Here is a 15,073-nt window from a genome sequence, read left to right as displayed (position 1 = left end):
GTTTTAAAGTTCTGGTGAGTAACAAAGCAAGCATTTAAAGTGGTTAAATTTGTTTCTATTCTGAATTTATAATGGTTGAAATATGTGACTAAACAAATGTGATACCTTGAATAAAAGGATACACCCATTATTCTATTCTTTTATTCTGGTAATAGGGCTTAAACTCATGGCCTGGGCACTATCCCTGAGCTTTTTCCAAGGCTGTCACTCTACCACTTGAGCCACAGTTTCACTTCTGGTGTTCGCTGGTCAATTGGAGATGAGAGTCCCATGGACTGTCTTGTCTGGGCTGGCTTTGGAACACAATCTTCAGATCTCAACCTCCTGAGTAGGTAAGATTACAGGGCTGAGCCACCAGCTTGGATCTGAAGCATCCATTTTAAATGTATTACTTCATAAACACACACACACACACATACATCACACATTGTGCTACTATGACTATCACATTTTATATATAAACACTCTCTCCTATGTGTATAATCTGCAAAATAGAAGGGGAAATAATCCAAGATAGACTAAGAAAAATGACATACTCTAACAATTTGCTGTCGTAGTTAAAAACTATCCCTTGCCCATGAACACTTTAGGATTTAATAATGATTTGATCTGTCACCTCCTTCCCTTCCCTTTGGTGATTGTAATTGTATGTTGACACAAACGAAGTAGAATCTCAGGGTAATGAGTGCGGAGTATCCCCTGCTGTAGAGTTGCAATGTTATTAAATGTAGACAGCCCCAGGTCCTTCCCTTACTTCTAGAAGAATCTCCAACACTGGATTCCTGGAACTGGGTTTCCCCTGGGTTGACCTGTTAGTTCAGGGCTCATTTTTCTCTTAGGACAACCTTATCTTGTCTCTTCCCACACCACACAACAGCTGCACTCCCCAATAGCCAGATTTAAACTACCCTCTATGATCTGGCCTGACCTATCTATTAGGCCTTCAGACCCTCCCCTGTGACTCTCATCCAAGGAATTGCTAAATTCTCTCACATCCTGCTACCAAGACTCTAAAATGTCATAAATTATTATAAGCATCATGCAGATACCTATTTTTAAAATATGTTCTAGGACCTATAAATACTTATGCCTGTGATTATCAGGTACCTTGAGATGCCATGAAGGGAAAATTTATATCTGAGGAGGTAGGGTGTAGCTAGCACAGAGGTGGGGCACACACTTAACATGTACAAAGCTGTGAGTTCAACATCCAGCACCTACTGAAAATTACATTTGAATGTAATGCCAGAAGATCTGGCTATGTCACGCTGGCAGCCTAATGTCAAAAAAAAAAAAAAAAGACTTTCTGAGACAGTTCTGCATAAGCTTCTACTGGCAGCAGATTCTGGAATTAGACGTCTGCACAACACACTACAGTGTTCACTGGATGAGTGAGCCCAGAAGCTTATTTTCTCTATACCTCAGCATACTCTGAAAAATTGTTTCTATTTTTTAGTGAACATTATATGAGAACATCCATGTAAAAATGTGAGAAGAAGCCAGGCATCAGTGGCTCAGGTCTGTAACCCTAGCAACTCAGGAGGCTGAGATCTGAGGATCAAGGTTTGAAGCCAGTTTGGGCAGACATACTCCTATCTCCAACTAAACAGTAAAAAGCTGAAAGTAGAGCTGTGGCCCAGGTGGTAGAGTACTAGCCTTGAACAGGAAAAGCTAAGTGAGAGCACATGGCACAACTTCAAACTCTACTCTTGCGCGCGCAGGCACACACACACACACACACACACACACACACACACACACACACACACTTTAACTAAAACGCATCTGAGATCTTGAGTGGTCCCTCAAGGAAGAATGAATAGTTGTCCCACATTACTGGGCCATACAAATGGACCAGGAAACTGGTTGTTTCACTATGGGTCATTTTCCCCTTCCATTTTCTGAGTCAGATGTGGAATTTTCTGTAAGCAGTCATGTAAAAAAAGATACATATGTGTATGTTTGTGTGTGTGTGTGTGTGTGTGTGTGTGTGTGTGTGCGAGTGAGAGAGAAAGACAGAGACAGAGAGAGGCAGAGACAGAGACAGAGACAGAGAAAGAGACAGAGACAGAGAGCCAGAGCCAGAGCCAGCTCAGAATCTCATAGTTTTCTATTCCTAGAATGAAAGGACATGGTAAGATTGGGAGATCTCTGAAACCCCTTTCTCCAAAAGTCTATAAAGTATTGGCCTATCTGCCTATTAATTTGAATATGCGTGGGTGGGTACCAAAACTTCACCTGCTTTTAGTCTGCTGGGAAGTAAAGCTTGATAGGTTAACAGCTGTACTTGCGATGCTTGGGTTGGTGTCTCTTCATCAGCATGTTACCACACTAGCACTTAGGAATTCCTGCTATAAAGCAACTGGAGGATGGAATGAAACTCTCTTGGCTTTCTCACGTGTTCAGAAACTGAGCTGCATTTCCTGGCTCTCCAACTTCACAAACTCATCAGATTTTGTTGCTGAGAAATGTCATTAAAATAACATTCCCAGGTGGAAAACACGAACACCATTCATTCTGAAGTGCTAAAACACTAATGGGTAGGTTCTAAGTAGTGAATTGGAAGTGCTTTTCTATACAATTCATGCATACATTTGGACAGATGTGTAAACTAAATGATGATTTGCTTATAATCGTTGTTCTTTGTCTTCTATGAGTTGTTTTGTTTTAGTGTTGCTGTTGAAGTATGTTCTGCTTTTGTTCCCTTCTCTTTGAAAAGTAATACAGTTCCAAACTATTTTCCCCTAAAGATGTGGGAAGGTCCATAATGTCTTCATTAGAAACTTGTTCTGAACCACACAAATCTTGCCACTGTGGAGATGCATGCATGTGGGACTATTACTTCATGCACCATGGCTGGAGACCCAAAAACATGCAGGGAAGAAGCCAAAGCCAATGGCGTTGGGGAGCTTCCAGCTTTACATGGAGCTTTACATGGAGCTCAGAAATGAAGCAAAATCCAGCAGTCTTCCTGAACCTCAGGTGTCTGACAGCTGCAACAGCTGTAACCCATCCACTCTCCAAACACCGTGTAGGCAAAGCACAGTAGCTCAGGCAGCAACCAGGCTGGAGTAAATCAGTATGTCAGCAAACCCAAAGAGATCAGGACAAGTGCAGCAATTACTCAGGATGCCAAGACCTTAAATGGCCTGAGGAAGCTAACCGTGGGGTAGCCTGTACCACATATGGAAGATCACTACATTCTTCAACTTCTACTAGTGCCAACCCCTCCACCACATTGTCTTGCTCCTTTTTGAGAAAACTTCCCTATGGAAGTCATGGTACTCTGAAGTATATATTTATTATTTTGGATAGCTGGGATGTTAATAGTTTCTTTGGGGAAGTTTCTGTGTGTGTGTGTGTGTGTGTGTGTGTGTGTGTGTGTGTGTGTGTGTGTGTGTGTGTGTGTATGTGTGTGTACTAGAGCTTAAATGAGGACCTAGTTCCCTGACTTAGCTCAAGGATGTAGCTCTACCACTTGAGCCACAACCTTACTTTTGTGTTTTTCCTGGTTAACTGGAGATAAGAGCCTCTCAGGATTTATCTGTCCAGCTTGGCTTTGAACTGAGATCCTTAGATTTCAGCTTCCTGAGTAACTAGGATTCTAGATATATGCCACCCGCACCCAGAAGAAAGTCCTTTTTATTGTGTGATTCTCTTGCAATGCTGAGGAACACAGGCCTCACACGTGCCAGCCAGGTGTGCCAGTGTGCGCCATACTCTCAGATGTAAGTTTTTGTTTTTATTTAACAGAAGAAGTACTTTGGCATAAATAGAAACATTTTTAAGCATTCAAAAGCCAAAGAGGTTGTGGAACTGAAACTCCTTTGTACAAATACTTAATTAAACAAAAGTCAGAGTGGCATGAGATATATAGCTCCCTGGTAGGCTGTTTGCCAAGTATGTACAAGGCCTTGGTACAATCTCAGGCCTGTAATTAAAGTCTATTTCTAAAGTTTAGTGAGTTTGGATGTGAGAGCCATCAGAGGCCAGTAGGAATTCAGATTACAGTCAAATACTGTCTAAGAAAGGATAATAAAAAATTATAGTTAAACAGAAATAGGTTCTTAAATCTATTTTTAAACACAGTTCACCTACCAGAAAGAAATATGATACAAATCTGCCTGAAGAGCCCTAAAGTCTGGAGCCAAACCCCTTTGGTAATCAGTGGCATTTGCTCTGAAGCTTTCAGGTGGGTAAGAGCTCTGAAATCCAGGAAACCTGAGAGAAGCTTTGTCATAGAAGCTTAGAAAGGGGGAAAGTATAGAACAAAGCCAAGGTTATCGTGTAATCAGATCTGAAAGATTTAAGAAAGTCACAGCTTCCTGTCTGCTAAATCAGGTTGTCTATTCATTCAAAACATGAAATCTCTCCCAGTTGTCATCTTTTATAATTTTGCAAATGTCACTCACTCTTCTTCTCTAATCATGCATCCTTCTGTAGTATCAGAGGAACTCTGGTCACACTGAGGAAAAATGAGTTGGTTATAGGCTATTTAATGGCTAGATGAGAAATTACCTGCATTATTTTAGTCTCTGAATTCAAGAGAAGGAAACATTCTCATTAAACCCTAAAAGGTCTTGTTTTTGATGAATAAGTCGTAATGCATTATAAGGATACATTTTTAAGAAACATGTTCCATTTTGCTCATTCTGAAGGCTCAGTAGAAGAAAAACATTACTTTGAGGGTACACAAAACAAGATCACTCCAACAGGTCATTCCTGCTGAAAAGTTAATGGGAACAAAATCCAGCTGACAGATGACTAAGACAAGATTAAAGAACTCAAGGTTAAAGATATGTATAAAGCCAGGGAGCCCAAATATGAAGGTGTCTTGGGGGTAGTTAGAAAACAAGAGGGAAGAAAAAGAAGAGGCAAAGATTACTCTTCATGTTTCTTTTCAAAATTTGAGAGAAAATTGTATTTTACATATTTTAATTTATCTTGTTTGTTGGGGTTTGGTTTGTTTTTTGTTTTTTGTTTTTTTTTTTTGAGACTGGGTCTCAGACTGGCCTCAAACTCATAATTGTCCTGCTTCCATTTTCTAAATGCTGGATTGCAGATATGTGTCACCACATCTGGTGACTTTGCTACATTTTTAATTTTTTAAAAAATTTTTATGCAATGCTGCAGTCTAATTTCCTTACATCTCACCCTGGCATTGACGCAACAAACTATTTCTTCTATAAATTTTGTACTTCTACTTGTTTGATGGTATTCCATGAAAGCCACCTAGTTGTCCAAACCTAAGACAAATATCGTACAAGTTTCCTGTTTCTTTATTCTGTCCAGCCAGTCTTCTGAGTATGACTGGAATCTGAGCTCAGCATCCACCTGCATCAACTCAGCATTTCTCACTTGTTTATAACAATAGTCTCTTAGCTGTTCTCTGGGTTTACAGTATTGCTACCTTTAGGCCTTTACCCAGTCCATACTTTATATGGGCTACTAGATGAACTATAGAAAAGCATTCTAGGGCTGGTATTCTTTAGTGGTAGAGCACTTGCCTAGCATATATAAAGCCCTACTTCTGAAATCCACCATCACAAAATAAATCATAAAATAAAATCTTTTTTTTTTTTTTTTTGGTCATGGGTCTTGAACTCTGGGCCTGGGCGCTGTCCCTGAGCCCTCAGCTTTTCAGCTCAAGTCTAGCACTCTACCACTTGTGCCACAGCACCACTTCCAGCTTTTTCTGCTTATGTGGTACTGAAGAATTGAACCACCTAGGGCCTCATGTATGCAAGGCAAGCACTCTACCACTGAGCCACCTTCCCAGCTCATAAAATAAAATCTTTCTAAGATGTGCACTGCACCTCTTGTTGTTGTTGTTTTTTTGTTTCTCCACTGATTGAATGTGATCCTCAAAATGGCAACAACATAGATGAATTAGGGAGCTTGCTAAACAATGGTCCTATCGTTGAAATGGATTGACACAAACAAAGAGAATAGCCCCAAGAAATAAAATTATCCCATTGAGTCAATGACTTGGTGGTGTTTTAGGATTGACATTTGGGTTCAGGCTTCCTATCTCCATATGATACTGTAGACCGCAGCTCCAAGGCTGCTCATGGATGAATTTGTTGCACTAGAACTAATGGGTCCATGCACTTGGCTTTAAGGGGCTACACGCAGATAATCGAGCACTTACTGACCTTCTAACACCACTAGATTCAATACTTTGCCCCACTTGACCCTGGTTCCTGCTCCCAGGCTTGCTTACACTTCCTACTCACCAATCTTCTGGGATATCCTTCTTACCTTCTGTTTATTATCTCCAAGTCAGTCAGCATCACCTGAGTCCCTTAGGCTTTCTCTGGCATAAATATTGGTTCTCAACTCTGTACTGTCTCTTGATCTTCAACACACTTCTACTTTTGCAGGTATGACATTATAAAAAAATAATCTGGTTGTTTTTGGTCTGCTTCATCACACTATGAACTCTTCTAGGGCAGGATATTAATCTCATTCACCTTTGTATCACAGTGCTTTAGCACAAATACATTTAAATCCATGGCAAATGTTCAACAAAGTAATGAATATAGTGACAGATGAAAAAGTAGGAGTAAATGTAAAAGTCTTCAGATGGACTGAACCACTGGTATTCTCAGACCCTGCACTAGATATTTTGCACGTATTATTTCCTTCTTGTCTTTTCAACATCTGTTCCTTGGTCTTATGAAATAGGTGTGAAAACTGTAAAGATCTTGCTGCTGGCCCTACAACCAGGTAATGGTCAAACCAAGCCTCAAATCCAAATGATCTGAAAGTCTGTGCTCTTTCTGCCATAACTGGGAAGATTCTGAGGCTAATTGTAAGATTATATGGCTGATCATTGTATCAAATTAGCTAGGGGATAGAATTTAGTGTTGACAGATCACTTGCAGATCACAGATCACTCAGGGGTAAAAGCAACTAGGATTCGGTCTTATTTTCAACTTTAATTATGTCTTAGAATGTCTTGAGAGCCACAGATAATTTGAAACAGAAATGTCATTAAACACATTTAAATCTTAAAAATAACTGTTTACCATGTTTGTTCAATTTAAAAATACAGATCTTTTGTCAGCTGAAATTTGACATAAAATATTTTTCCTTTTGACCTACATTGTATATTACATATCATGTAAAAACACTGAACACTAAATGTAACAGTTCATTAAACACTAAAATCTAAGAGTTCAAGGTTATTAAATATATATATATACATATGTATATACTAGCATATATACATATATGGGTTTCATGTGTTTATTGAAAGGTAGACAATGAAACTTGTGAATAAATCACAACATCTAGTGTATTACTTACTATATTTTTGTATATTACGACCAATTTATACTTTTTTTTTAGTTTTCTACTGTGAATTACTATTAAGGAAACAAATTTCTGTACTTCACAGGATAACGAGCAATAGAGGTGATTTAATAAATGTAAATTTTGGATACATTAAATTGAGATTTCAACTTGAAGATAATTAAAAATAAATAAGTACAAATTAAAACTTTATTTTCTTGGTTTGTTCCATTAGCAAATCAGAGTTTCTACATGTTCAGCAGTTGTATCCTTTCTTCAAGTTCTTCTAGAACTTAAATCCACTTTTGATTGAAAGGCAATGTCACTCCAAGGTGCACTTCTCTCTACAGAAACATAGTTTGCTAGTTTGCCTGTGCTCTAGAAATTTGTACCCATGTTCCTTCAACATTAAACCCTTAGGACATGCAGTGAAAAACTAAAACCTAACGTGTCTGTTATAGTTACAAGGTACTGAACAGCACAGAGAAGCTGGACTGAAGGATGGGGTTTATTTCACATTGTGAAAAGAAACTTTCAACAATTACACTTAACTGAAATTGGGTGTACACAAGACAGACAACCTGAAGATCAAAGTTGTTGCAGCTTTCCGTGTTGCCTAACAAGCCACTGAATCATCAGGGCTCATGGTGGGGGGGGGAAGCGAGGGGAGAGAGGGGGAGAGGGAGAGAGGGAGGGAGAGAAGGAGGGAGGGAGAGAGAGAGAGAGAGAGAGAGAGAGAGAGAGAGAGAGAGAGAGAGAGAGAGAGAGAGAGAGAGAGAGAGAGAGAGAGAGAGAGAGAGAGAGAGACTACCTACAGCCAGACAGGGCCAAAATAACCCTGAAAGGGACTACTTTAAACACCTCTCCTCAGTGTCGTTTCGTTAAATGAATTCTCAACAGAAATCTTTTCCCCCTGCTAGGATCCTGAGGAGGGACCAAATCGGGTGGAGAACTTTGGCCAGAAACACATTTTCCATCTTCCTCGAATCCCAATGAGGGCAAACGATTGGAATGAGTAAATACCATGAAATGCACCGGGGCAGAAAGGAAAGTTTGTCTTGTTCCCTTTGAAAGCAAAAGTAGAGCATCATACTTACAAGAGCCGCCTTCCCAATCTTCTGTAGACAAAAAGCTCTGGGAACAGGGAGGAGGCAAAGGAGCAGAGATAAGGTGGCTGCGGGACTTCCTTCCTCCCCCAGAAGGGGAGTCTCATTGTTTCCTATCTGCAGCTGACCTCCAAGGAGCTCTGAGGAGCCCAGAAGGCCTGGCCTCCGATCCCCACTGCCCTCCCGTTGGCCCTGGGTGCCTCGGGTTTCCTATTTGTAGATTAAGCCGCCGCGGGGCCTGACACCAGCCCCAGGCTACATCTGGGGCTGTGTGTGAAGTGCTTTGCAAGATGCAGAGCGTTATATAAGCCCCGGGTATTATCATCACACACCCCCATGGAACCAACGCTGCCAGACAAACAAAAGGCAGTTCCAAGAAGAGGAGGAGCAGAGGCAGAAGTTACACTGGGGGTGAATTTCGGGACACTGCTGAACTGACTAGGAGGGGGGGAAGGCAACTCAGTATGTGTATGCAAAACCCAGGCAAACAAACCGCGCACTGCAGCTGGCCCGGGCTGCCAGGAGGAGGGGGCGGGAAGGGAGTCAAGGTTTCCAGCCATGCGGTTCCGCTCCCGGGAGCACACCCGGTCCACTCGCTGCCTGAGGCGGGATGGAGTAGACGAGGAAGATATGTGGTATTTGGTTATTTGCAAAGCCAGGCGTTCCAAGAGACCAAGAGCTTCAGTCAACACTGGTCTTTCTTAGACTGGAACCAGGTGCGCTCCATGCTTCTCCTTCTCTCCTCGTTTGTTGTTTTGCTACATTGATGGTCGCAGAATCTTCTGTTTTAAACCTGGCTGGATCTCTCTGCTTTATCTCTCTGGGAGCAGTAAATCCAGCCCGGTTCATCCAAGAAAGTTCTCATGCCTCTGAGCCCCGCCCTCCCTGCTCCACTGCCAACTTCCTACTGTATCTCCTTTAGATATTATTATCCTGCCCTACCCCTGGCACTGTTCCCCAGCATGTCAAGAAATTCCCCATCCTGGCATTCAAAGGATGCCAATTTTTGTCTCTACACTAATTTCCCACTTCCCATCCGCCCTCCAGCAGCACCTACACTCCAGCACATAGGAATGTGAATCATTCTCTAAAGATGGCTTGGCAGTTCCTCCACTTCCTATCCTCTTATGGCCTTCTAGGCTCTGTTCAAATCCTCCCCTATCCACCTCACCCCCCAGGCTTTCCCCGAATTCCCCTCTTTTCTCCAGTTGACACTGTTGTCTCTGGGGTCATTCCTAGTCTACATAGCTGTAGGACTTCTTTCTGATCTCTCTGGTGGCCTGAGACAGGACCCTAAGAAACAGCGCTTACCGAGTGTTAATTGAAGTATCTGACAGCTAAGCAGATGTCATCTGGAAGAAAGTCAGCGTGAGATCTACTGAGAGGTTCCTCACTGGTGAATGGGTTAGGTGAGGCTCAAGGGGAGAGTGCTCACCTGGCACGTCGAGCACTGAAAAACAACAATAAAAGCACCTAAGCTTTTATGTTTTGAAAAAGCCAGATGTCAGTGACCCCTGCAGGTGGTTGAGATCTCAGGAGCTCCAGCCCAGGAAATGAAGTCCATGAGACTCCTATCTTTAACCACTAAAAAGCTGGAAGCAGAGGTGTGGCTCAAATGATAGAGCCAGCCTTGAGTGAAAAACCTAAAAGACAGCACCCAGACAGGGAATTCAAGCTCTGGGACTGGCACAAAGAAAAAAAGGGGGGTGGGGAGAAAGCATCTAAACTTGAGTTTAGACTTTCTGTTGGACTGAAGTTGACTAATACCCTTAGACCTATGAAGTGTAGTTTTCTTGATCCCAGGTGAGAGTTGAAGCAATCAGACACTTTGGGATGCACTTTAGAGGGGGAATCCTTAGCTACTGAAAGCATGCAGGCCATCAGCAAATGAGCAACAGCTCCCCAGAGACTTGTTTATAATACATGATCAACTATGAAACATGATCTGGCAGGTACTGAGTGGCTGTGGCTTTGTATGAAAGTGTTCTTGATGACATGTCCTCTGTTAGTTTTTGGTAAAAGCAACATGCTTCAAATTCCATCTCTGGTGGCTAGATGGGTCATGATGTCCCATAGGAGAAGCAGAGAGTATCTATACAGTCCATCCTCTCCAGTGTATACAGAATGTTTGGTGAATGAGAAAATTTTTTCTGCCTCCATTAATTTGGGTAAGTCTAAACCAGTTGGGAATCTGAAGAATTTCAACCTCAAGAGATCAGGGGTTGGCTTCATGAATAACAGAGTTCTCGTTGCAATTTATAAGTTCAGGTGGAAAATCTTCACTTATTGTATTTATTGTTTTCAGCTCTATTAGAGCTAGTATTTCTGAAACCTACTTAGTTTCAGGCACTAGACGATGCTTTTTTTTTTAATGTTAGTATAAAGGTGATGTGCAGAGAGGTTACAGTTATATGTCAGTAATGAATATATTTCTTTTTGAACAGTGTCACTTCTTATCGCATTTTCTTCCAGTTTCTCCCTCCCTGCCCCTCCCTGACAAGTTGTATAGTGTCTGGAGAGTGTCACTGCTGCATTTGTTCATCCTTTGTCCCACCTTTTCTGTGCTTGATGCTTTCTATTCATTCTTTTCTTTTTTTTTTTTCCTGTGGTACTAGGGATCAAACCTAAGGCCTCCTACATGGTAGAGATATGTGCTAGATTCTGAAATATAAAATATAAAAATAAAATAAAATCACAAATGGGAAATCCAGTCTGATTGGATTAGTCAGCTTCCATTTGTGACACAATGCCCGAGATAAACAACTAATTAGGAAGAAACATTTGTTTTGGCTCAAAGTTGAGAGTTTCAGTTCATGGTCAGTTGGCTCTGCTGTTTTGGGGGCCTGTGGTAAGGCAGAGAGTGCATAGTGCAATAAAGATTCTCATCTCAGTTGCAAGAAAAATAAAGAAAAGAAAAGAAAAAAGAGCAAGAGAGAAAAGGGGCAGTCTCCAAATATCCACTTCAAGGACACTCTCCTAATGACTCAACTTCCTTCCTCTAAGCTCCTCCCACTAACAGCTTCCACCATCTTTCAATCAAGTGTTTAGCAGGTAGGCCTTTGGGTGACTTTTCAAATTCAACCCATTATATTGATGATACAGCTTAAGCCATAATAGAGCCAGAATTTGAACCTAAATCTGATTTACAGTGGCTGGTTTTCTATTCTGTCCAAACCTTGAAGGACCTTAAATAGTATCTCACATGCAGTTTATCAAACTGGATGCCAAGACACTCTGGGGCATTTAAGGAGATATTTCAGGGACCTCAGCTGTCTGGAAAGAGTGTCAACTATGAGAGGGACACCAGACTAGCTTGGGATCCAATCATAGCTTGGATCCCAATCATAACGTAATTGTAATTTACTTGAAACCAGTATACAAAGACACATGTTTGTTGCAGCACTGTTCACAATCGCCAAGATTTGGAAACAACCCAGATGCCCCACTACTGATGAGTGGATCCAAAAATTGTGGTACCTATATACAATGGAATATTATGCAGCCATTAGAAAGGACAAAATAATGGCATTTGCAGGGAAATGGATGGAACTCGTGCAGATTATTTTGAACGAAGTAAGCCAAGGACAAAGAGACAAAGGCACATGGTCTCCCTGATATGTGGATGTTAAAGCCAAAAGACAAGAAGATATGGCAAACAGGACTCAAGAGACAAAGGACAGCCACCCATTTTGTCATATCATTGCTAAATGACTCCATGTTCTAGGCCATATATATGGTAGATGTATGCACACAACAGAGGGAAGCCAGGAGGAGGATCAGAGTAAGTGGGAAGAGCCTACACTAAGCAAAAGGAAAGAAATGTAAACATCACCTGATGTGGAAAAAATAACTTGTAATGTCAAAGCTCATAGAATTCACAAACTGTATAGACCATGATAATGACAATTTGTCTTGTGAAAATGAAAATGTGTTTGTGACTCTAACTGTCACTATTCCACAATACTGTGAAATTTATGTAATCACCTAATCTCAAAGGGAAAAAAGTGAGAGAAGGGATGGGTTAAGAGAGATGGGTGACAATGTCGTCAGACACTTTGTACTCATATACTGTTTTGTAGAATGGGAACTTCTTTGTACAACTATTTAAAGATAATAAAAAATTTAAAAAATTGTAGTTTACTTGAAACATGGTTTTTGCTGCTAAAAAAAAAAAAGTATTAACTCAAGCTGGGCATGTAGTTGCAGTTCTTACTACTCTAAAGGCTGGGGTCTTCCCAGAGAATTTCTTGGTCCAGGAGTTTAAAGTCAGTCTTATCAACATTGTGAGACACTGTATATGAAATCACTAAAACATAAATCCCTAAATTGGGGTTCAGAGAAATTAAATGTCATGCCCAAGATTTTATAACTAAGACAGGTTTAGATGTCACTTGAGATGCCCTCTTATCTTTCCACTTGTTGAATAACAGGCAAAATGAGAAAAGTTGTACTTTTTTTTTTTTTTTTTGCCAGTGTTGGGACTTGAATTCAGGCTTAGACACTGTCCTTGAGCTTCAAAAGAAGGTAGCACTCTACCACTTGAGCCACAGTGCCACTTCCGGCTTTTTCTGTTTATGTAGTACTAAGGAATCGAACCCAGGACTTCAGGCATGCCAGGCAAGCACTCTGCCACTTACGCCATATTCTCAGCCCAAATTGTAGTTTTGTGAGTGTGTCTTAGCAATATTCTCCTTAAAGATGGGAACATCTTCACATTGGTTAGCTAGATTTTATTTTTTTGCCCTTTGACTATGTATCTGAAATGTATCAACATTTGTCTTGAGACAAATTCAAATGAAATAAAGGGTTAAAAATATGGTTTGCATGAATTAAGATTTCCTAGTCATTCAAACCAGTGAGTAGTGAAAGGTACTTCTGCATGTATCATCTAGAGAATTATATGGTCTACGCCTGAGAGTACAGTACCTAGAAAACTGCTTAAATCCAAATATTTATCAGATTGGTCAAAAGTGACTGGACACAAGAAACAATAGGGATGGGAATGATGTAAGTCCCAGGCACAGTTGGGTGACTGGATTTGTAAGGCCTAAAATCACACATGCTGCCTTTACATCATTGTACCTCACTGAACTCCAAAGGCCAAACTGCATTCCTCTGCTTGTAATATGACATGTATCTTCAACAGTGGACCAAAGTCTCCTGTGTCTCAGTCTCTCCACGGGACCAGCCACACTCACCCAGTCAACTTAATTTACTCAACTTAAAGGGCTTTAACAATGACCCGGTTACCTTACCTTCAAACAAATTGCCCTCCTCCTCCCCGGGGAGCCAGGAGTACCCTAAGCTATTGTTACTCTAAAGCTTGCCTCCCAAATTCCTGCTTTACTTGTTTGCCCATCCAGAATGCAATCTGAGGGGAAAATGACTAAGACACTGCTGAGGATCTTATCTGTCCAGCCTCCCAGAGCACAGGGGCTTTGGCCATCCCCAGGGCCCTGGGGTGAGACTCTCTCCTTCAGAACCACCCAGGTGAAGAGAAGGCAAACAAAACAATGACCAGACATTAATACTAATATTGAATGGAATTTTTGTACAGAGCTAGGGCCAAGTAGCCCATCCTTTGACGTTTTGCTAAGGGTTAGACTTATTTGCAAAGAGAAATGATTAGAGCTGAAATTATGTTAGCCAGAACTGACCTTTATTCATTTCAAGGCCCTCTGAGCTTTGCCATCTGCTCCTTTTCATTTTTATCATTCTCACTTCCAGAGTTTTGGAAGCAATAACATTGTTCTCTTTGCTGAGATGGTGAACTACAGTCCTGCCTCCAGGGAAAGGAATTAAGATGACCCTCCCTTGCCTGTCACTGAAATCTCTATGAACTGCATTCTTTCAAGAAAATGTAGCAGAAAGAATTTTCCTCAGACAAAAGATTATAGTAAACAGATCTTTTCTTTTCCTCCCATCTGAGCCATTCTAATATTTCCAAATTCTCAGTCCTAGAAACAAAGCGTTAAAACTAATTTCTTTCCCTGGTTGTGAGATTTACAATAGGAAGGTCATGTTTGTACTAGACTTTGGTTTGAAATTAATCTTCTTTTCTCCTTGGCATTTCTATAGAATCTAAGCACTTCATTATTTAGTCATTTCCAAATCTGAAATATTTGTCATTCTTGAACAATGCTCTAATCTTTCCTTTATGGGTGGAGAAACTGAGTTGTGGAACTTGCAAATCATTGCCAGGGCATAGATCACTCTAAGGGTTATGACTAGCCATTGGAATCCTTTTCTCAGAACGTTCCTAGACTACTAAGTACAAATACAAACTGCTCTACAAGCAGCAGGTAGGACATCCCCCAACCTTTATAAGGTATTCATTCTGAGTCCCATCTTGTTGGTTCATGCCTCTAACCTAGATACTTAAGAAGCCAAGATCTGAGGATAGCCATTGAAAGCCAGCCTGGACAGGACAGACAGTCTGTGGGTTCAAGTGGTGTAAAGTTCTAGCCTTGAGCAAAAAAGCTAAGGGACAGCATCCAGGACCTGAGTTCAAGCCCCAGGACCAGCACACACACACACACACACACACACACACACACACAGAGGTGCACATACAGTATTCAGGAATGGTGTGACATACTTGTGATCTTAGCACTGAAGAGTTGGAGGGCAGATCTCAAATTTGAAAGCAGCCTGGGACTCCATATCAAAGT

The 15,073-nt window shown here is 41.1% G+C and overlaps 1 protein-coding gene across 4 annotated transcripts in view; it reads right to left on the bottom strand.

Annotated features, from left to right (window-relative positions):
- The window catches only part of Sulf1 (sulfatase 1), a 181,846-nt gene that overhangs the window by 140,947 nt on the left and 25,826 nt on the right, over window positions 1-15,073 (bottom strand). Inside the window, exon 1 of one of the 4 annotated variants that reach the window (XM_069990894.1) lies at window positions 9,714-9,797. The exons of 2 other annotated variants lie outside the window; for them this stretch is intronic. The gene's annotated coding sequence lies outside the window, so the exon portion shown is untranslated. Of the gene's footprint in view, window positions 1-8,393; window positions 8,653-9,713; window positions 9,798-15,073 lie in introns of those variants that run through there. One more of the 4 variants, XM_069990893.1, reaches the window with a different exon arrangement.

Source organism: Dipodomys merriami, unplaced genomic scaffold (genome assembly GCF_024711535.1).
Source record: "Dipodomys merriami isolate MVZ:Mamm:240054 unplaced genomic scaffold, mDipMer1.0.p SCAF_4, whole genome shotgun sequence".
NCBI lineage: Eukaryota > Metazoa > Chordata > Mammalia > Rodentia > Heteromyidae > Dipodomys > Dipodomys merriami.
This window is presented reverse-complemented; position numbering and strand designations above follow the sequence as displayed.